At 33.5% G+C, this 16132-nt stretch overlaps 1 long non-coding RNA gene across 1 annotated transcript; it reads left to right on the top strand.

Moving 5' to 3' along the window:
* Nucleotides 1-6033: 6033 nt before the first annotated feature.
* LOC127706884 (uncharacterized) lies at nt 6034-16132 on the top strand. Its single transcript, XR_007984607.1, has 3 exons — nt 6034-6345; nt 7243-7411; nt 15874-16132. It is a non-coding gene; the product is annotated as an uncharacterized LOC127706884 (long non-coding RNA).

Raw genomic sequence — 16132 nt, 5'->3', positions numbered from 1 at the left:
TGTCATTTTTAGAAAGATTGGGACTATTGTTAATTTCTTAAAGCATGGCTCCACTAACCAGTAGGTAGCCATTTAAGCCTACAGATCTATACCCTCTGAAATATAGTCCCCAATACTTCTCATGTCTTTTGAGCAGTTTTTCAAATATGTGTGTCATTAGTTTTGTCAATGTGTTAGACTTATTTTAGGAATTAGGGGCCAAAAAAGGGGCAAAAAACAAGCATTTTTCTAGTTTCATGACAATAACTTGTGTGTAAGTGTTTGGATATTTCTGAAATTGTACTACAAGGTTCCATATCACAAAGGGAAAGCTGGAATTGAGTTTGGGGGTAATTGCCCGAAACGTTTAGGAATTGGGGGCCAAAAAGGGGCCAAAAAACACATTTTTCTAGTTTCCAGACAATAACTTGTGTTCAAGTGTATGGATCTCTCTGAAATTGTACTGCAAGGTACCATACCACGAAGGGAAGGCTGGGATTGAGTTTGGGGGTGATGAATCATAAGGGGGTTCAAAAAATTTGGGTTTTTTTTTTTTTAAATTTTCTATTTTAAGTTGGTTATTTCTGATTTATATTTAAAAGCAAATAATAATGATATGGTAGGAGATACACACCAAACAGGATGTGTAAATTATTATATAATAAGTATTGTGCAATAGCAAGAAATTTTCAATTGCACAGTATTGCACAATAGCAAGAAATCTTCAATTGCACAGTATTGCATAATAGCAAGAAATCTTCAATTGCACAGTATTGCGCAATAGCAAGAAATATCCAATAGCACAATATTGCGCAATAGCAAGAAATTGTCAATTGTGCAGTATTGCGCAATAGCAAGAAATATTCAATTGCACAGTATTGTGCAAAAGAAGATACTTCGTATAAATTGCTTATTTCTTGACCAATTTCAATTGGGTTTTATTCTTGAATTCTTGGGGTTCTTTAATATGCTGAATCTAACGGTGCATTAAGTTTTTGGATTTTGGGCCCCGTTTTTAAATTGGTCCACATTGAGGTCCAAAGGGTCCAAAATTAAACTTTGTTTGATTTCATCAAAAATTGAATTATTTGGGTTCTTTGATATGCCGAATCTAACCGTGTATTTAGATTCTTAATTTTTGGTTCCGTTTTCAAATTGGTCTACATTAAGGTCCAAAGGGTCCAAAATTAAACTAAGTTTGATTTTAACAAAAATTGAATTGAGATATTTTGTTCCTCACCTGGTGAAATAAGTTCCTTGTCTGTAAAATATGTTCCAATGGTTAAACAAGTTATCTTATATACTGAGCATTTGTCATCAGTGCTTTAAAGTTATCATTCATATGCATTATAAAAATAAGTATTATATTAATAATATAAGCAAAAAGTATAAATCATCCAATTCGGATCCTGTGGAGTATAGCAAATGTTTAGCATGTTTAGTTGTATACTCTGTAAAAATATCAAAATGACACTTTTGAGCCAGAAAAGAGTAGAATAAGAAAAATCAGTCAGAAAAAAAGTATAGTTAAGGATGAACATATGTACTTATTTGAAAAGGACATAATAACTGATCAATTGTATCAAAAGACATGTAGTTTCAAAAGACATACTCTTTTGAAACTGTGTCATGACCTCAGTACATGTATGACAAGAACAAGGGGCCATGACAGTTAAAAGGAACCAAGAAGGAATACTACATAAAAAATAAATACAAATAATAATACTTTTCAATGGCTTTATTTCGTATCTTCATCCTATGGTTACAGACATCCCTTGATTGCAAATGTATCCCATGCAAGCACACTCAGTACAGCATTTAGCTTGCATTATAATTTAAGTGTAACAAGAAAATATTTCGCTGTGCAATATGTTGCAAAAGTACTAATTTCTGTGAAAATATGTTTGAGCGGAACTTATTAATTTCTATGAAATATGTACATGTTCGTTTAAAACTATTATCACAGAAACTTAAATATTTATCTTATTTATAACTCTAAATACATGTAATATTAATTGGAACAAAATTCATGGAGCTATGATATTTGTTCCGGAACTTATTTCACATTTGGTCATAAAATTAGTTCTGGAACAAATTTTACAGTGCTGGAACATATTTTCTGTGATATAAATTCCGATGGAACATATTTCCTATGAAATTTGTTCCGGTGGAACAAATGTCACGCCGGAACAAATTTTTTGTTACACTAGTTCACCAAGACAAACGCCCGCAGTGGGTCACCTATCTTTTCCTTTTGGAGTACCAGTTTTTTAGTCTCCGATTTGACTTGGGGGGCTTAAAATTAACTGAGATAAAATTGAAAAATATATAAAAAAACAGTCATATGTACAATTTAAAAATTTTGTCTTAAAAAAGGAAAAATATCCCCTTTGACCCCCATTCCCAAATGGATAATAAATTGCTTTGCTGAGCGCAGCTGGATACGACCGCAGAGGTTCAACACTGAACAGTTGGGGCAAAAATGAACACAATATTCGCGCTTGATACAGGTCTGAATTTGGATTGTAATTAAATATTTGACACATACCAGGTTTCTGACACAGAATAACTGTAGTCAAAGAACTTAGAATTGGTTATATTATTTGAATTTATATTCAATGTTTTGCTTTTGTGCAATACACTATGCTGTTGTGAATTGAATATTTGAAGACATTTTCTTTTTAATTTCTGAAATCTGAAATGAGACATCTTACTACACACAATACTGTGCTATTGCTTAATACTGTGCAATTTAAGATTTCTTGCTATTGCGCAATACTGTGCAATAAGATATTTCTTGCTATTGTGCAATATTGTGCAATTGATGATTTCTTGCTATTGTGCAATACTTTGCAATTGGTTATTTCTTGCTATTGCTCAATACTGTGCAATTGTAGATTTCTTGCTATTGCGCAATACTGTGCTATAGCGCAATTCTATGCAATTTGAAGATTTCTTGCTATTGCACAATACTTCATATGATAACTTGTATGTTTCTCCTGTTATATCAATATTTTTTGCTTTTACATATATCTAATATAATTGATTGAAAAATGGAAAATTAAAAAAAAAAAACATAAAATTTATGATCCCCCCTTCCCAAATTATTTTGACCCCCCTTGAAGTAATTACCCCCAAACTCAATCCCAGCCTTCTCTTAGCGGTATGGTACCTTGCAGTACAATTTCAGAGAGATCCATACACTTAAACACAAGTTATTGACTGGAAACAAGAAAAATGCTATTTTTTTGCCCCTTTATTGGCCCCTAATTCCTGAACTTTTGGGCCAATTACCCCCCCCCCCCCCAACCCTCACCCAGTCTTCACATTGAGATATGGAACCTTGTAGTACAATTTCGGAGAGATCCATACACTTACACACAAGTTATTGTCCAGAAACTACAAAATTGTGTTTTTAGCCCTTTTTTTGGCCCCTCATTCCTCAACATTTGGGACAATTACCCCAAAACTCATACCCAGTCTTCCCATTGTGATATGGAACCTTGTTGTACAATTTCAGAGAGATCCATACACTTACACACAAGTTATGGTCCGGAAACTACAAAATTGCTTGTTTTTTTTATCCTTTTTGGTCCCCAATTTTTTAAAACCGTTGGTACCATAACCCCAAAACCAATCCCAGTATACCCATTGTGATATGGAACCTTGTGGTACATTTTCAGATATATCCATAGACTTACACACAAGTTATGGTCATGAAACTACAAAATTGCTTGTTTTTTACCCTTTTGGGGCCCTTAATTTCTAAACCTTTGGTACCATAACCCCCAAAATCAATCCCAACCTTCCCTTTGTGGTATTGAACTAGAAAAATGCTTGTTTTTGGTCCTTTGTTTGCCCCCAACTCCTGCATGTTTGGGGCAATTACCCCCAAACTCAATCTCAGCCTTCCCTTGATATGGAACCTTGTGGTACAATGTCAGAGAGATCCATACACTTACACACAAGTTATTGTCCGGAAACTACAAAAATGCTTTTTTTTTTACCCTTTTTGGCCCTTAGTTCCCAATCTGTTGGCACCATAACCCCAAAAATGTGGCATTAAACATTGTGGTATAATTTCAGACCAATCGAAATACTTATACATAAGTAAGTATCCTGAAATTTAAAAAAATGCTTGTTTTGGGCCCCTTTTGGGCCCCTAATTTCTAAGCGGTTGGGACCATCTTCCCCAAAATAAATCCCAACCATCCTTTTGTAGTAACCTTCTTAAAAAATTTCATAGAGATCCATTCACATAAATTCAAGTTATTGTCCGGAAACCAAATATGTCTTTGGATGACGATGCAGACGATGCTGACGATGCAGACGACGACATCATAGCATTATACGAACCCAAAAAATTTTTTGCGGTCGTATAAAAATGTAAACAAGAATATAAGGATGGTATGAGAGCAAATGAGACAACACTTCTCTCTGTCAAAGAAACAATGTATTAAAAGTAAGCAATATATATATATAATAGGTTAAAATATGTTTAGTAATAACATGGCTATTATATTATACTTTAATCGTATGAAAAAAAATCATAGAAATTTTAGTATTAACATGATTAAATATGGCTATATACAGTGATATATGTTCATGGACACTTTTTCATACCTAAGGCCATTGTTCATAGGAAAATTGTGGCTTGGACACATTTAAATAAGTAAATATTGTCCATGGACAGTATTTATATTTATTATGAAAAAATTTTTGTTAGACATTATTTCATAGGGAACATTATTAAGTCCTATGAAACCTCCTCCCCCACCCAACACATTCTTTAAATTCCTGTCCAAAGTCAGGAGCCTGTGATTGAATGGCAGTAATTCTAATATTATAGTTTTAGCCTAAATCAGACATAGGTTTTCTCATTTTATTTTATTTTTTAAATTGGTTCATGACTGCATGCCTTTTATAGCTTGCTATAGAGTTTTATGGCTTTAAGGATCATCGTTGAAGATTGTATGATGACCAAAAGTAGCTAGCATCTACATCATTTGGTATTTGGTGTATAAGTGTCTCATTTGCAATTATACAACAACTCCTTACTTTAGCTCACCTGGCCACAGCAAGACAAGAAATATGACAAGGACAAAACTGTTGGTTAACTCTGTAAAGGAGTAATTGCCCCTAATTGATGATTTTTACCAATTTTAGTGTTTTTCCTTTTAATTCAAAAACTATGAAAGATAAAATAAATGGGGAATGTGTCCATAGGGACTCAGATGATGTCCCCGCTAGCATATAACGTTATAAAGGGACATAACTCACTAACTGTATAAGTGACGCTACCAAAATTTGAACTTAAACTGAGTTTTGTGGTAATAAGCATTGTATATACATTTCATAACATTTAGTTGAGACAAACTGAAGTTGGAAACAAAAAATTCAGCAACTTTTCTATTTGTAAAAAAACATAACTTTTGAACGGTAAAAGTGACGCCACCAAAACTCACTCAATCTGTGTTTTGTGGTAATGAGCATTGTGTATAAGTTTCATATCATTTGGTTGAGTCAAACTGAAGTGGGAGAACGTAACAAAAAATTCAGCATTTTTTTTCATTTGTAAAGGGGCATAACTCTTGAATGGTAAAAGTGATGCCACCAAAATTCAAACTTGTCTTGTGTTTTGTGGTAATAAGCATTGTGTTCAAGTTTCATAACATTTGGTTGAGGCAAACTAATGTTAGAAAACTGAAACCAATTTTGGGACGTACGTACGTACAAACAGACAAGGGTTAAACTTAATGCCCCCTCAACTGCGGCAGGGGCAATAAAAAAATTCAGAGCAGAAATGATAATGAGGACAAGATTCACAAAATAATCACCAAAACAAAATCCTCAGATATTTTTTTTAATATTCAAAAGAAAATGTATGGTTTTTTTTTGGGAAAACTTAGAAGTACTCCATTTAAATGTTATTGCCACTGAATGTTAATCAAACAAGTAACCATGGTAACTACATGTAGTATGTTAATTTGGATACTGTTGTTTTGTGTATCATACTTTGATATTTTTATATTTTACATCAGATTTTAGTAAATTTAATTCTAAGTAATTAATGAGTAGTTTCTAGTCATGCATCAGTGGTTTTATTTATTGTAAGACTTCTTTCTTCATGGCTCAGTGAATTTTGATCCATTGAGTATTAGTTTACTCTCTAGGTTTAACTAGTTTGTGCTATGAAAACTCTATCTCCTTTATGATAATTGGTTCATTAAGTCATGTGTCTATTTAGGAGGGAAATTCTTTTGTTTAGTCAGACTTTACTTATATTTTGAACTGATTGGAGCTGTGCTGTTCCTTATATAATTTTATTCAAATTTGGTGGACATCTTTGATTTTTTTTCAAATAAGGTCAGTGTTCCATCATTAATACCTCACATGCCTTCTAATATACTGATATGAATTAATGTATTACATAATGATTTTGTATGAATGGTCAAAATGAATGATTTCAGAATAAAAGGTTCAAATGAATGATTATTATGAAACACAAAAGCACATATTTATAAAATATTGGTTCAATCAGATAAGTCTAAATAATCATTTTATAAGAATTTATGCCAAACAATATTTGAATATCTCGGTTATTGCCAAAAAAATTAAAAGTAATTATGTATTGGAGATAATTGGACCCCCCTTTTTTTTGACATTTAATGTAAGTGAATGGGGACATGGTTGGAAACCCCCTCCCCCTTTTTATCCTGGGTTGGGACCCCCCTCCCCCCTTATGTAATTGCTGGATCCGCCCCTGGAAACATTACAGCTTAAAGAAACTTCAAATTGCAAAATTGATCAACAAGACAATATCTACAAACAAGTCAAACTTTAACGAAATTAAAAACTACTCATTATAAGAGTTATTGATGTTTAATGATGACTTTTATCATTTGTTTTCCTTTTCTGAAAAACAATAATAATATTTTACATTTAACTATTATAGATAGAAAGCCACTTTAATAGCAAAAATGATCAGCAAGACAAGATCTACAAATATGTCAAATTTTGCCAAAATCGTGATTGCCCTGATACATGTTATATGACAAGTTTGCTCAAACCAACACACTCCCTAGAGCCATCTCGTTGATATTGTCATCTTAAATGAACAGAGTTATCTTTCTTAGTACTGATTATTAATATTGCAGGGTCAGATTTTTATTATACTACCAAAACTACTCAGTTTTGTACAAATATTCTAAAAATAATATGTCTATTTGTTTATCCTAATTGACATGTTTTTATGTTTTGCAGGAAATTTCTATTAGTAAATGAATCAAATGAAGAATCTTCATGGTTAAATGCATAGAAATGATATTTGAAGAGAGCCAATGATTGACATATAAGGAGAAGCAGTTATGAATTTTGAAATTGATATAAAGGAGAGGTCATTCATCACAGAAGATTTAATCAAAGTTTACAGGTAGGAGACTTGATCGGTTGATTTTTATCAATAGTCATAAATAAAAAAGATGTGGTACTATGATTGCCAATGAGACAACTATCCCTGAGAGTCCAAATATTGCAGATTTAAGCAATAATGGTATGTTACTATGGCTTTCAACAATGAGCAAAACCCATACCATATCTTCAGCTATGCATCTGCTTAGACATTGCTTGTTTACTGTAATGTGGCAAATGTTTAATGCATATTCAAGATGATATAAAATGTTAATAACTTAAGTAGCTTCTAAAAATTTTGTAAAAATTGTTGGAGAGGGGAGGAACTATGGACGAAAGATAGGTGGTGGTGGCAATAAAATTTGCTTTGCAACAAACCATCTGCAGATTCTTCATATAAAAAGTTGTTACACAGGAGACGACCAGTTATTGAATAGAAATAGAAACATTTGCGTTCTTGTATTATCACTCAAATTTCCAGATCAGATCGAAATTTTTCTGTTAAATATATTGGTATGCAATCCTATACATGCTACATTTAAACCTGTTTATTTACTTTTGACCTTAATTATTTATCCCCTGTAATTTTTTATTAACTGTGTATTTGCATTCAGGTGTCACAGGTCAAATTTATTCCTTCATTGTGTGTTAATTTACGTTTTTTGATTGAGTTAAGCCTTCCAATTGATATTTTATAGTGTGTTTTTCTATGTTGTGATGTTATACTATTGTTTCAGAAAAGGGAGAAGGTTTGGTACCATTAAAACGTTTAATCCCGCTGCAAATGTTTGCACCTGTCCTAAGTCAGGAATCTGATTACAGTAATTGTCGTCTGTTTATGTAGTTCATATGTGTTTCTCGTTTTAATATAGATTAGACCGTTGGTTTTTCCGTTTGAATGGTTTTACACTAGTAATTTTTTGGGGCCCTTTATAGCTTGCTGTTTGGTGTGAGCCAATGCTCTGTGTTGAAGGCCGTACCTTGTCCTATAATGGTTTACTTTATAAATTTTTAACTTGGATGGAGAGTTGTCTCATTGGCACTCATACCACATCTTCCTATATCTATATAAGAAGTTATCCCTGGCTCAGTATACTTCTAGGATATTGATTGTTTAACACACGTGGTTACAAAACCCAATGCCACTGGGTGTTGCTAAACCATATACCGGGCACTTCAGTGGCGTAGCCAGGTTCTGTGTGCAGTGCACGCAGAATCTGTCGATAAGAGACAGGGGCTGCTGAAGGCCCCCAGTGGGTCCAAGGCAAAGCTCTGGTAGGGGGCAGGGGGCGAAGCCCGCCTGAAGCTCAGAGAATTAAGTAAGCACAAAGAAGAATTTTGTTGTTGGAAATTTATCTGTTCTGTCTAATTTTCTTTAGAATTATATGTAATGACAGGGTCCAGTTATACCTTGATAAACGGACATGAGTGTTGGACTGATTCAGTGACGACAATTTGTTTATAAACCAGTATAATGCTGCTCTACTAATTTGCCTATTGAATATGCTAGAGAACTCGACGGAGACAATCGACCTTCAAAGAGTGATGCAAACAATTTTGTAATATATGTAGGCTGTAACATAATATTATGAAATAGATAATACATTGGCTTAGTCATAGGCCCGATCGTTGCTGGTTTTTGGCCGCTATGACGACACCAAAGCAGTCAGCTGATTACGAACAAGTCAATACAGAAAAGGTGCACAAATAAAACCAATAGTTATGCATTTTTAAGATTGATTAGTACGAGGAAAAGGAGTCTGAAGAACAAATCATGCGGACTCAAAACAATCCAATTATTCAAGTTTGCTTGACATACCGATAAATGGGAATAAAATGAAATGGTTACACGCAAGCGAGACAGCATTTTATCAACATATAGATAAAAAAAAACGTCAAACGATATTAACAAACGTCCTCCAACAATGGACAAGTGTCTAAATAATATATATCAAGCTCTAAACCGGCCAGAGCAACACAGTTGTGAAAACAATTTGCAGAGACTATAAAAGATCTGTCATTGACACCAAATTTCGAAAATGACAAAATTATAAAGATAGAGTGACTTCCTGACTTCATCTTGGGTAAAGCACATAATCATGAAGCAATGTGAAACGAATTTTTGAAATCGGTATCCTCCAATTTTTTTCAATGTGAATTAACGAAATTGTGGTGTATATACAAGACAGCAACCAAAAGACACACAAAAATAATAAAAGACGTCTAGAGTTCAACATCTGGTTTTTATCTTGTTAACTGATAAGTGATTTGCAAATAACAACAATTTACTGGTTTCATTTAAGCAAGCAACATTTTTCTTTATTTGGTATTATAAAATATGTCAACAACTTCTTTTCAAATCAATTTCAAAATCAGCATGAATGTGCAATAGTATTAGAGAAGATAGCCATTTTTGTCCCATTGTATATCTAAGATAGGTTTTAACCCGTTTCAGTTGCAGTTGTTGGTGGCATCGTAAGAAGAATTCTACAGTATACATTAGAATGCAGTTCTTTGTTTGTCGTTTCCAATGTTTCATATAGTTGATCTGGTATCTTTCAACGAGCAACATATCTTTGGATCTCGAGAGGCTCATTGGCGTGATATATATACGCAACTGATCTTCGCATCTTAACTCTTTAACATTCTGTGGAATTAGAAGGTGGGCGAGAAACATTTCCTCTGAATTAACCAGTCAATCAGTCTTTAAATTTGTTTAGAAGATGGTATATGAACTGATGTAACTGAAGGTAAAATATGGAAAAGTTTGGGTATTCTTATAAGTATCGATGAATAAATTGTATTTATCGATACTCCCTCACTCTCACACTCTTTCTCAATCATTCTTTCAAAAAAAAAGTCAAAACTTTTTTTTTTGCCTGTTTGTTTGTGCATGCAAGTGCGTCGTTGCGTCAATAGTAGCTACGCCACTGCACTTGAACGTTGCTACCCAGTTTTCCTTAATTCCATGTCTGTTCCTTGTGAAATATTGAATTCTGTATATTATTCATTATGTCTAACAATGTTAGTCTTTTATGCCAATCATTTGCACTCATTTTTATACGACCGCAAAAATTAAAAATTTTTTGGTCGTATATTGGTATGACGTTGGCGTCGTCGTCGCCGGCGTCGTCCGAAGACACATTGGTTTTCGCACTCTAACTTTAGTTTAAGTGAATGGATCTCCATGAAATTTTACCATAAGGTTCAATTCCACAAAAGGAAGGTTGGGATTGATTTTGGGGGTTATTGTTCCAACAGTTAAGGAATTAGGGGCCAAAAAGGGGCCAAAAATAAGCATTTTTGTAACTTCCAGACAATAACTTGTGTGTAAGTGTATGGATCTCTCTGACATTGTACCACAAGGTTCCATATCACAAAGGGAAGGCTGTAATTGATTTTGGGGGTAATTGCCTCAAAATTTTAGGAATTAGGGGCCAAAAAAGGGGCAAAAAACAAGCATTTTTCTAGTTTCATGACAATAACTTGTAAGTGTTTGGATATTTCTGAAATTGTACTACAAGGTTCCATATCACAAAGGGAAAGCTGGAATTGAGTTTGGGGGTAATTGCCCGAAACGTTTAGGAATTGGGGGCCAAAAAGGGGCCAAAAAACACATTTTTCTAGTTTCCAGACAATAACTTGTGTTCAAGTGTATGGATCTCTCTGAAATTGTACTGCAAGGTACCATACCACAAAGGGAAGGCTGGGATTGAGTTTGGGGGTGATGAATCATAATGGGGTTCAAAAATTTTTGGGGGGGGGGATTTTTTTTTCTTCTTTTTTTTCCTTTTTTTCCTTTTTTTTTCTTTTAAAATTTTCCATTTTAAGTTGGATATTTCTGATTTATATTTAAAAGCAAATAATAATGATATGGTAGGAGATACACACCAAACAGGATGTGTAAATTATTATATAATAAGTATTGTGCAATAGCAAGAAATTTTCAATTGCACAGTATTGCACAATAGCAAGAAATTTTCAATTGCACAGTATTGCGCAATAGCAAGAAATCTTCAATTGCACAGTATTGCGCAATAGCAAGAAATATCCAATAGCACAATATTGAGCAATAGCAAGAAATTGTCAATTGTACAGTATTGCGCAATAGCAAGAAATATTGAATTGCACAGTATTGTGCAAAAGAAGATACTTCGTATAAATTGCTTATTTCTTGATCAATTTCAATGGGGTTTTATTCTTGAATTCTTGGGGTTCTTTAATATGCTGAATCTAACCGTGTATTAAGTTTTTGGATTTTGGGCCCCGTTTTTAAATTGGTCCACATTGAGGTCCAAAGGGTCCAAAATTTAACTTAGTTTGATTTTAACAAAAATTGAATTTTTAGGGTTCTTTGATATGCTGAATCTAAACATGTATTTAGATTTTTGATTATGGGCCCAGTTTTCAAGTTGGTCCAAATCGGGGTCCAAAATTAACTTTGTTTGATTTCAACAAAAATTGAATATATGGGGTTCTTTGATATGCTGAATCTAACCATGTATTTAGATTTTGGATATTGGACCATAATAGGTGAATGTCCAATTTAAAATTTTTAAGTTCTTAGACCACATTCATTCTGTGTCAGAAACCTATGCTGTGTCAAATATTTAATCACAATCCAAATTCAGAGCTGTATCGAGCTTGAATGTTGTGTCCATACTTGCCCCAACTGTTCAAGGTTCGACCTCTGCGGTCGTATCAAGCTGTGCCCTGCCGAGCATTTTATTAATAAATGCATCGCTTGGCTGCCACATTCAGTGGCGTAGCTACCTAAGGCTCGACTAGGCACGTGCCTATACATAAATTTGCCAATTATATACCCCTTTGGAATAAAAAAAAAATACACATTGTAATTCTAATGCGTATTATTATTTATACGGTGCCCGTCCGTATTCAAACACCGATCTGTACTCTTCGGTGCATAGGATTATTTTGATTTTATTGACAATGCCCGTTTCATCGGCAACTAGTGAAAGATCCTTCAGTGCGATGCGACGCATCAAGTCCTACCTGAGATCTGAGATGAGCGACTTTCTAATCTATCCCTTCTTCATACCCACCCACACCTCACTGTTGAAGTTGATGAGAGTATAACTGATTTTATTGGCAGAAAAAAAACGTTGACTTGACTTTGAATAAGTGTATCATTGACTTTGTGTATGAAACTGGATCTGAAAGTTATTCATAAAAGTTCAGAAATTTTAGATTTGTTTAACCAATTTTTCCCCAATGAGTTAAAAGATTTGTTCGAAAAAGTTGAAAATCGTTCCCCTTGACCCTCTGTGGGCCTTAAGCTTAGAATAGTCCAAACAAATCTCCTCCTCTGAAACTACTGGGCCAACTTTAACCAAACTTGGCCACAATCATCATTGGGGTATCTAGTTTAAAAAATGTGTGCAATGACCCGGCCAACTAACCAAGATGGCCGCCATGGCTAAAAATAGAACATAGGGGTAAAATGTAGATTTTGGCTTATATCTCTGAAACCAAAGCATTTAGAGCAAATCTGACATTGGGTAAAATTGTTTATCAGGTCAAGATCTATCTGCCTGGAAATTTATAGACAAATCAGACACCCCGTTGTTGGGTTGCTGCCCCCGATTTAGTAATTTTAAGGAATTTTGCAGTTTTTGGTTATAATCTTGAATATTATTATAGATAGAGATAAACTGAAAACAGCAATAATGTTCAGCAAAGTAAGATCTACAAATAAGTCAACATGACCAAAATTGTCAATTGACCCCTTAAGGAGTTATTGCCCTTTATAGTCAATTTTTAACCATTTTTCAAAAATTTTAGTAATTTTTTAAAAGAATCTTCTCCTCTGAAACTACTTCGACAAATTTAACCAAACTTGGCAATCATCATCTTAAGGGTATGTAGTTTTAAAAATGTGTCCAATGACCCTGTCCACAAACCAAGATGGCTGACATGGCTAAAAATAGTATATAGGGGTAAAATGCAATTTTTGGTTAATATCTCTGAATTCAAAGCATTTAGAGCAAATCTCATTCATTAAAATATGTTCATTAAGTCAAGATCTAACTGCCCTGAAATTTTCAGACAAATCAGACAACCTGTTGTTGGGTTCCTGCCCCTGAATTGGTAATTTTAAGAAATTTTGCAGTTTTTGGTTATTATAATCAATATTATCTTAGATAAAGATAAACTGTAAACAGCAATTATGTATCCAAGCAAAGTAAGATCTACAAATAAGTCAACTTGACCAAAACGGTCAATAAGGAGTTATTGCTTTTTATAGTAAATTTTAAAAATTTTCGTAAATTATGTAAATTTTTGTAATTTTTATGACTGCAAAAAAATTTTTGTGGTAGTATATTGGTATGACGTTGGCGTCAGCGTCGTCGTCCGAAGACACATTAGTTTTCGCACTCTAACTTTAGTTTAAGTGAATGGATCTCTATGAAATTTTACCATAAGGTTCAATACCACAAAAGGAAGGTTGGGATTGATTTTGGGGGTTATGGTACCAACAGTTAAGGAATTAGCGGCCAAAAAGGGGCCAAAAATAAGCATTTTTGTAACTTCCAGACATAACTTGTGTGTTAGTGTATGGATCTCTCTGACATTGTACCACAAGGTTCCATATCACAAAGGGAATGCTGGGATTGATTTTGGGGGTAATTGCCTCAAAATTTTAGGAATTAGGGGCCAAAAAAGGGGCAAAAAACAAGCATTTTTATATGGACAAATACTTTAGTACAAAACATAATTTAAAGCAGTGTAAGGGAGATAGATCATTTGAATTATCTCCCTTACACAGCTTTTAAATTATGTATAAAGTAATGGTTAATGAACAATTAAGACAATTTAAAACAGTGTAAGGGAGGTAATCCACATACAACGTTTTGATTACTTCCCTTGCACTGCTTTTAAATTATGTTTAAAGAAATGCATATTTATAAAGGAAGACCAGTAAAAATATCTGCAAATGTTGCATCTTTTTTTTTTACAAAAAAATAAAATCCATATGAAAGATTTGACACCATATTTTAAATTCTATTCTAAAATAGATTAAGTTAGCACTATGGTAAATTTAAATGGGTAATTATGGTTGCAAATTCCATTGGAAATTTGAATTGAGATTATGACCATATCTTGAGGGAAAGAATTTTTTAGGGGAAAAAGGGGGGGGGGGGAAGAAATTGTTGTGGGGGGGGGGGGGGGTCAATTTTTTCTCATTTCAGATTTCAGAAATTAAAAAGTATTATTCTTCAAATATTGAAAAATTTCAAGAAGTAATCTTTAATTGCACAGTATGGCGCATTAGATTTGTAAAATCTTTGACATTTATTTATTTGTTATGCCGAATTGGGGTCCAAAATTAAACTGTTAAATTAAATTGTTTGTTTGTTTGTTTGTTTGTTTGTTTGATTTCAACAAAAATTGAATATATGGGGTTCTTTGATATGCTGAATCTAACCATGTATTTAGATTTTTTATTTGTGGGCCCCACTATCAAATTGGTTCATATTGAGGTCAAAAGGGTCTAAAATTAATCTAACCGTGATTTTTAATTTTGGGTCCTGTTGTTTAAATTGGTCTACATTAAGGGTCCAAAATTAAACTTAGTTTGATTTTAACAAAAATTGAATATATGGGGTTCTTTGATATGCTGAATCTAAACATGATTATGGGCCCAGTTTTCAAGTTGGTCCAAGTTGGGGTCCAAAATTAAACATGTTTTTTGATTTTTGGGCCCTGTTATCATCAAAAATTGAATTCTTTGATATGCTGAATCTAACCATGTATTTTGGATATTGGACCATACTAGGTAAATTAAAAAAATTTAAGTTCTTAGACCACATTCATTCTGTGTCGGAAACCTATGCTGTGTCAAATATTTAATCACAATCCAAATTCAGAGCTGTATCAAACTTGAATGTTGTGTCCATACTTGCCCCAACTGTTCAGGGTTCGACCTCTGCGGTCGTATCAAGCTGTGCCCAGCGGAGCATTTTATTTACAAAATATTTTCCTTTGAAACTACTGAGCCAAGTTCATTATAGATAGAGAAAATCGAAACAGCAAGAATGTTCAGTAAAGTAAGATTGACAAACACATCATCATCACCAAAACATAATTTTGTCATGAATTCTATTCTCATCTATTATGTATGTCCTTTGTTTAGTATGAACATAGACCAAGGTGAGCGACACAGGCTCTTTAGAGCCTCTAGTTTTGTACTTATATCAGGCCATTAGTTTTCTTGTTTGAATTATTTTACTATGGTAATTTTGGAGCCTTTTATCTATGACCATGTTCTGTGACTTAAAGTAGTAAATTTCTGTGCCATTTGGTCTCTTGTTGAGATTTGTCTCATTGGAAATCATTCCACATCTTTTTTATAATCATTTACCAATTATTCAAAATTGATTAAACTAAACTTTACATATGAATGGCTGATTAAACTTAAACATGCATACTTTAGGGATAATAAATCTTATTTTTACTTTTCAGTATGTTGAGAGAAGTTCAGAACAAGCAATTTGGTTGAAGAGGAGTTGTCAACACGTCATCTTTGAACAAGGTCAATTGTATTAGAAGTGAATCCTTAACAGAAATGAGACAATAATCAAATAATTCAAAGACTACATGGATGTTATCTGGACTAGCATTTGTATGACCTAAATGTGGTATTTTTCATATGAACACTTACAAGGCAGATAATAGTCTGTGACAAACATTTGTATGCAATTAAAGACTTGAAGAACTTGTA

This window comes from Mytilus californianus, unplaced genomic scaffold, assembly GCF_021869535.1.
Source record: "Mytilus californianus isolate M0D057914Y unplaced genomic scaffold, xbMytCali1.0.p SCAF_6, whole genome shotgun sequence".
Lineage (NCBI taxonomy): Eukaryota > Metazoa > Mollusca > Bivalvia > Mytilida > Mytilidae > Mytilus > Mytilus californianus.
This window is presented reverse-complemented; position numbering and strand designations above follow the sequence as displayed.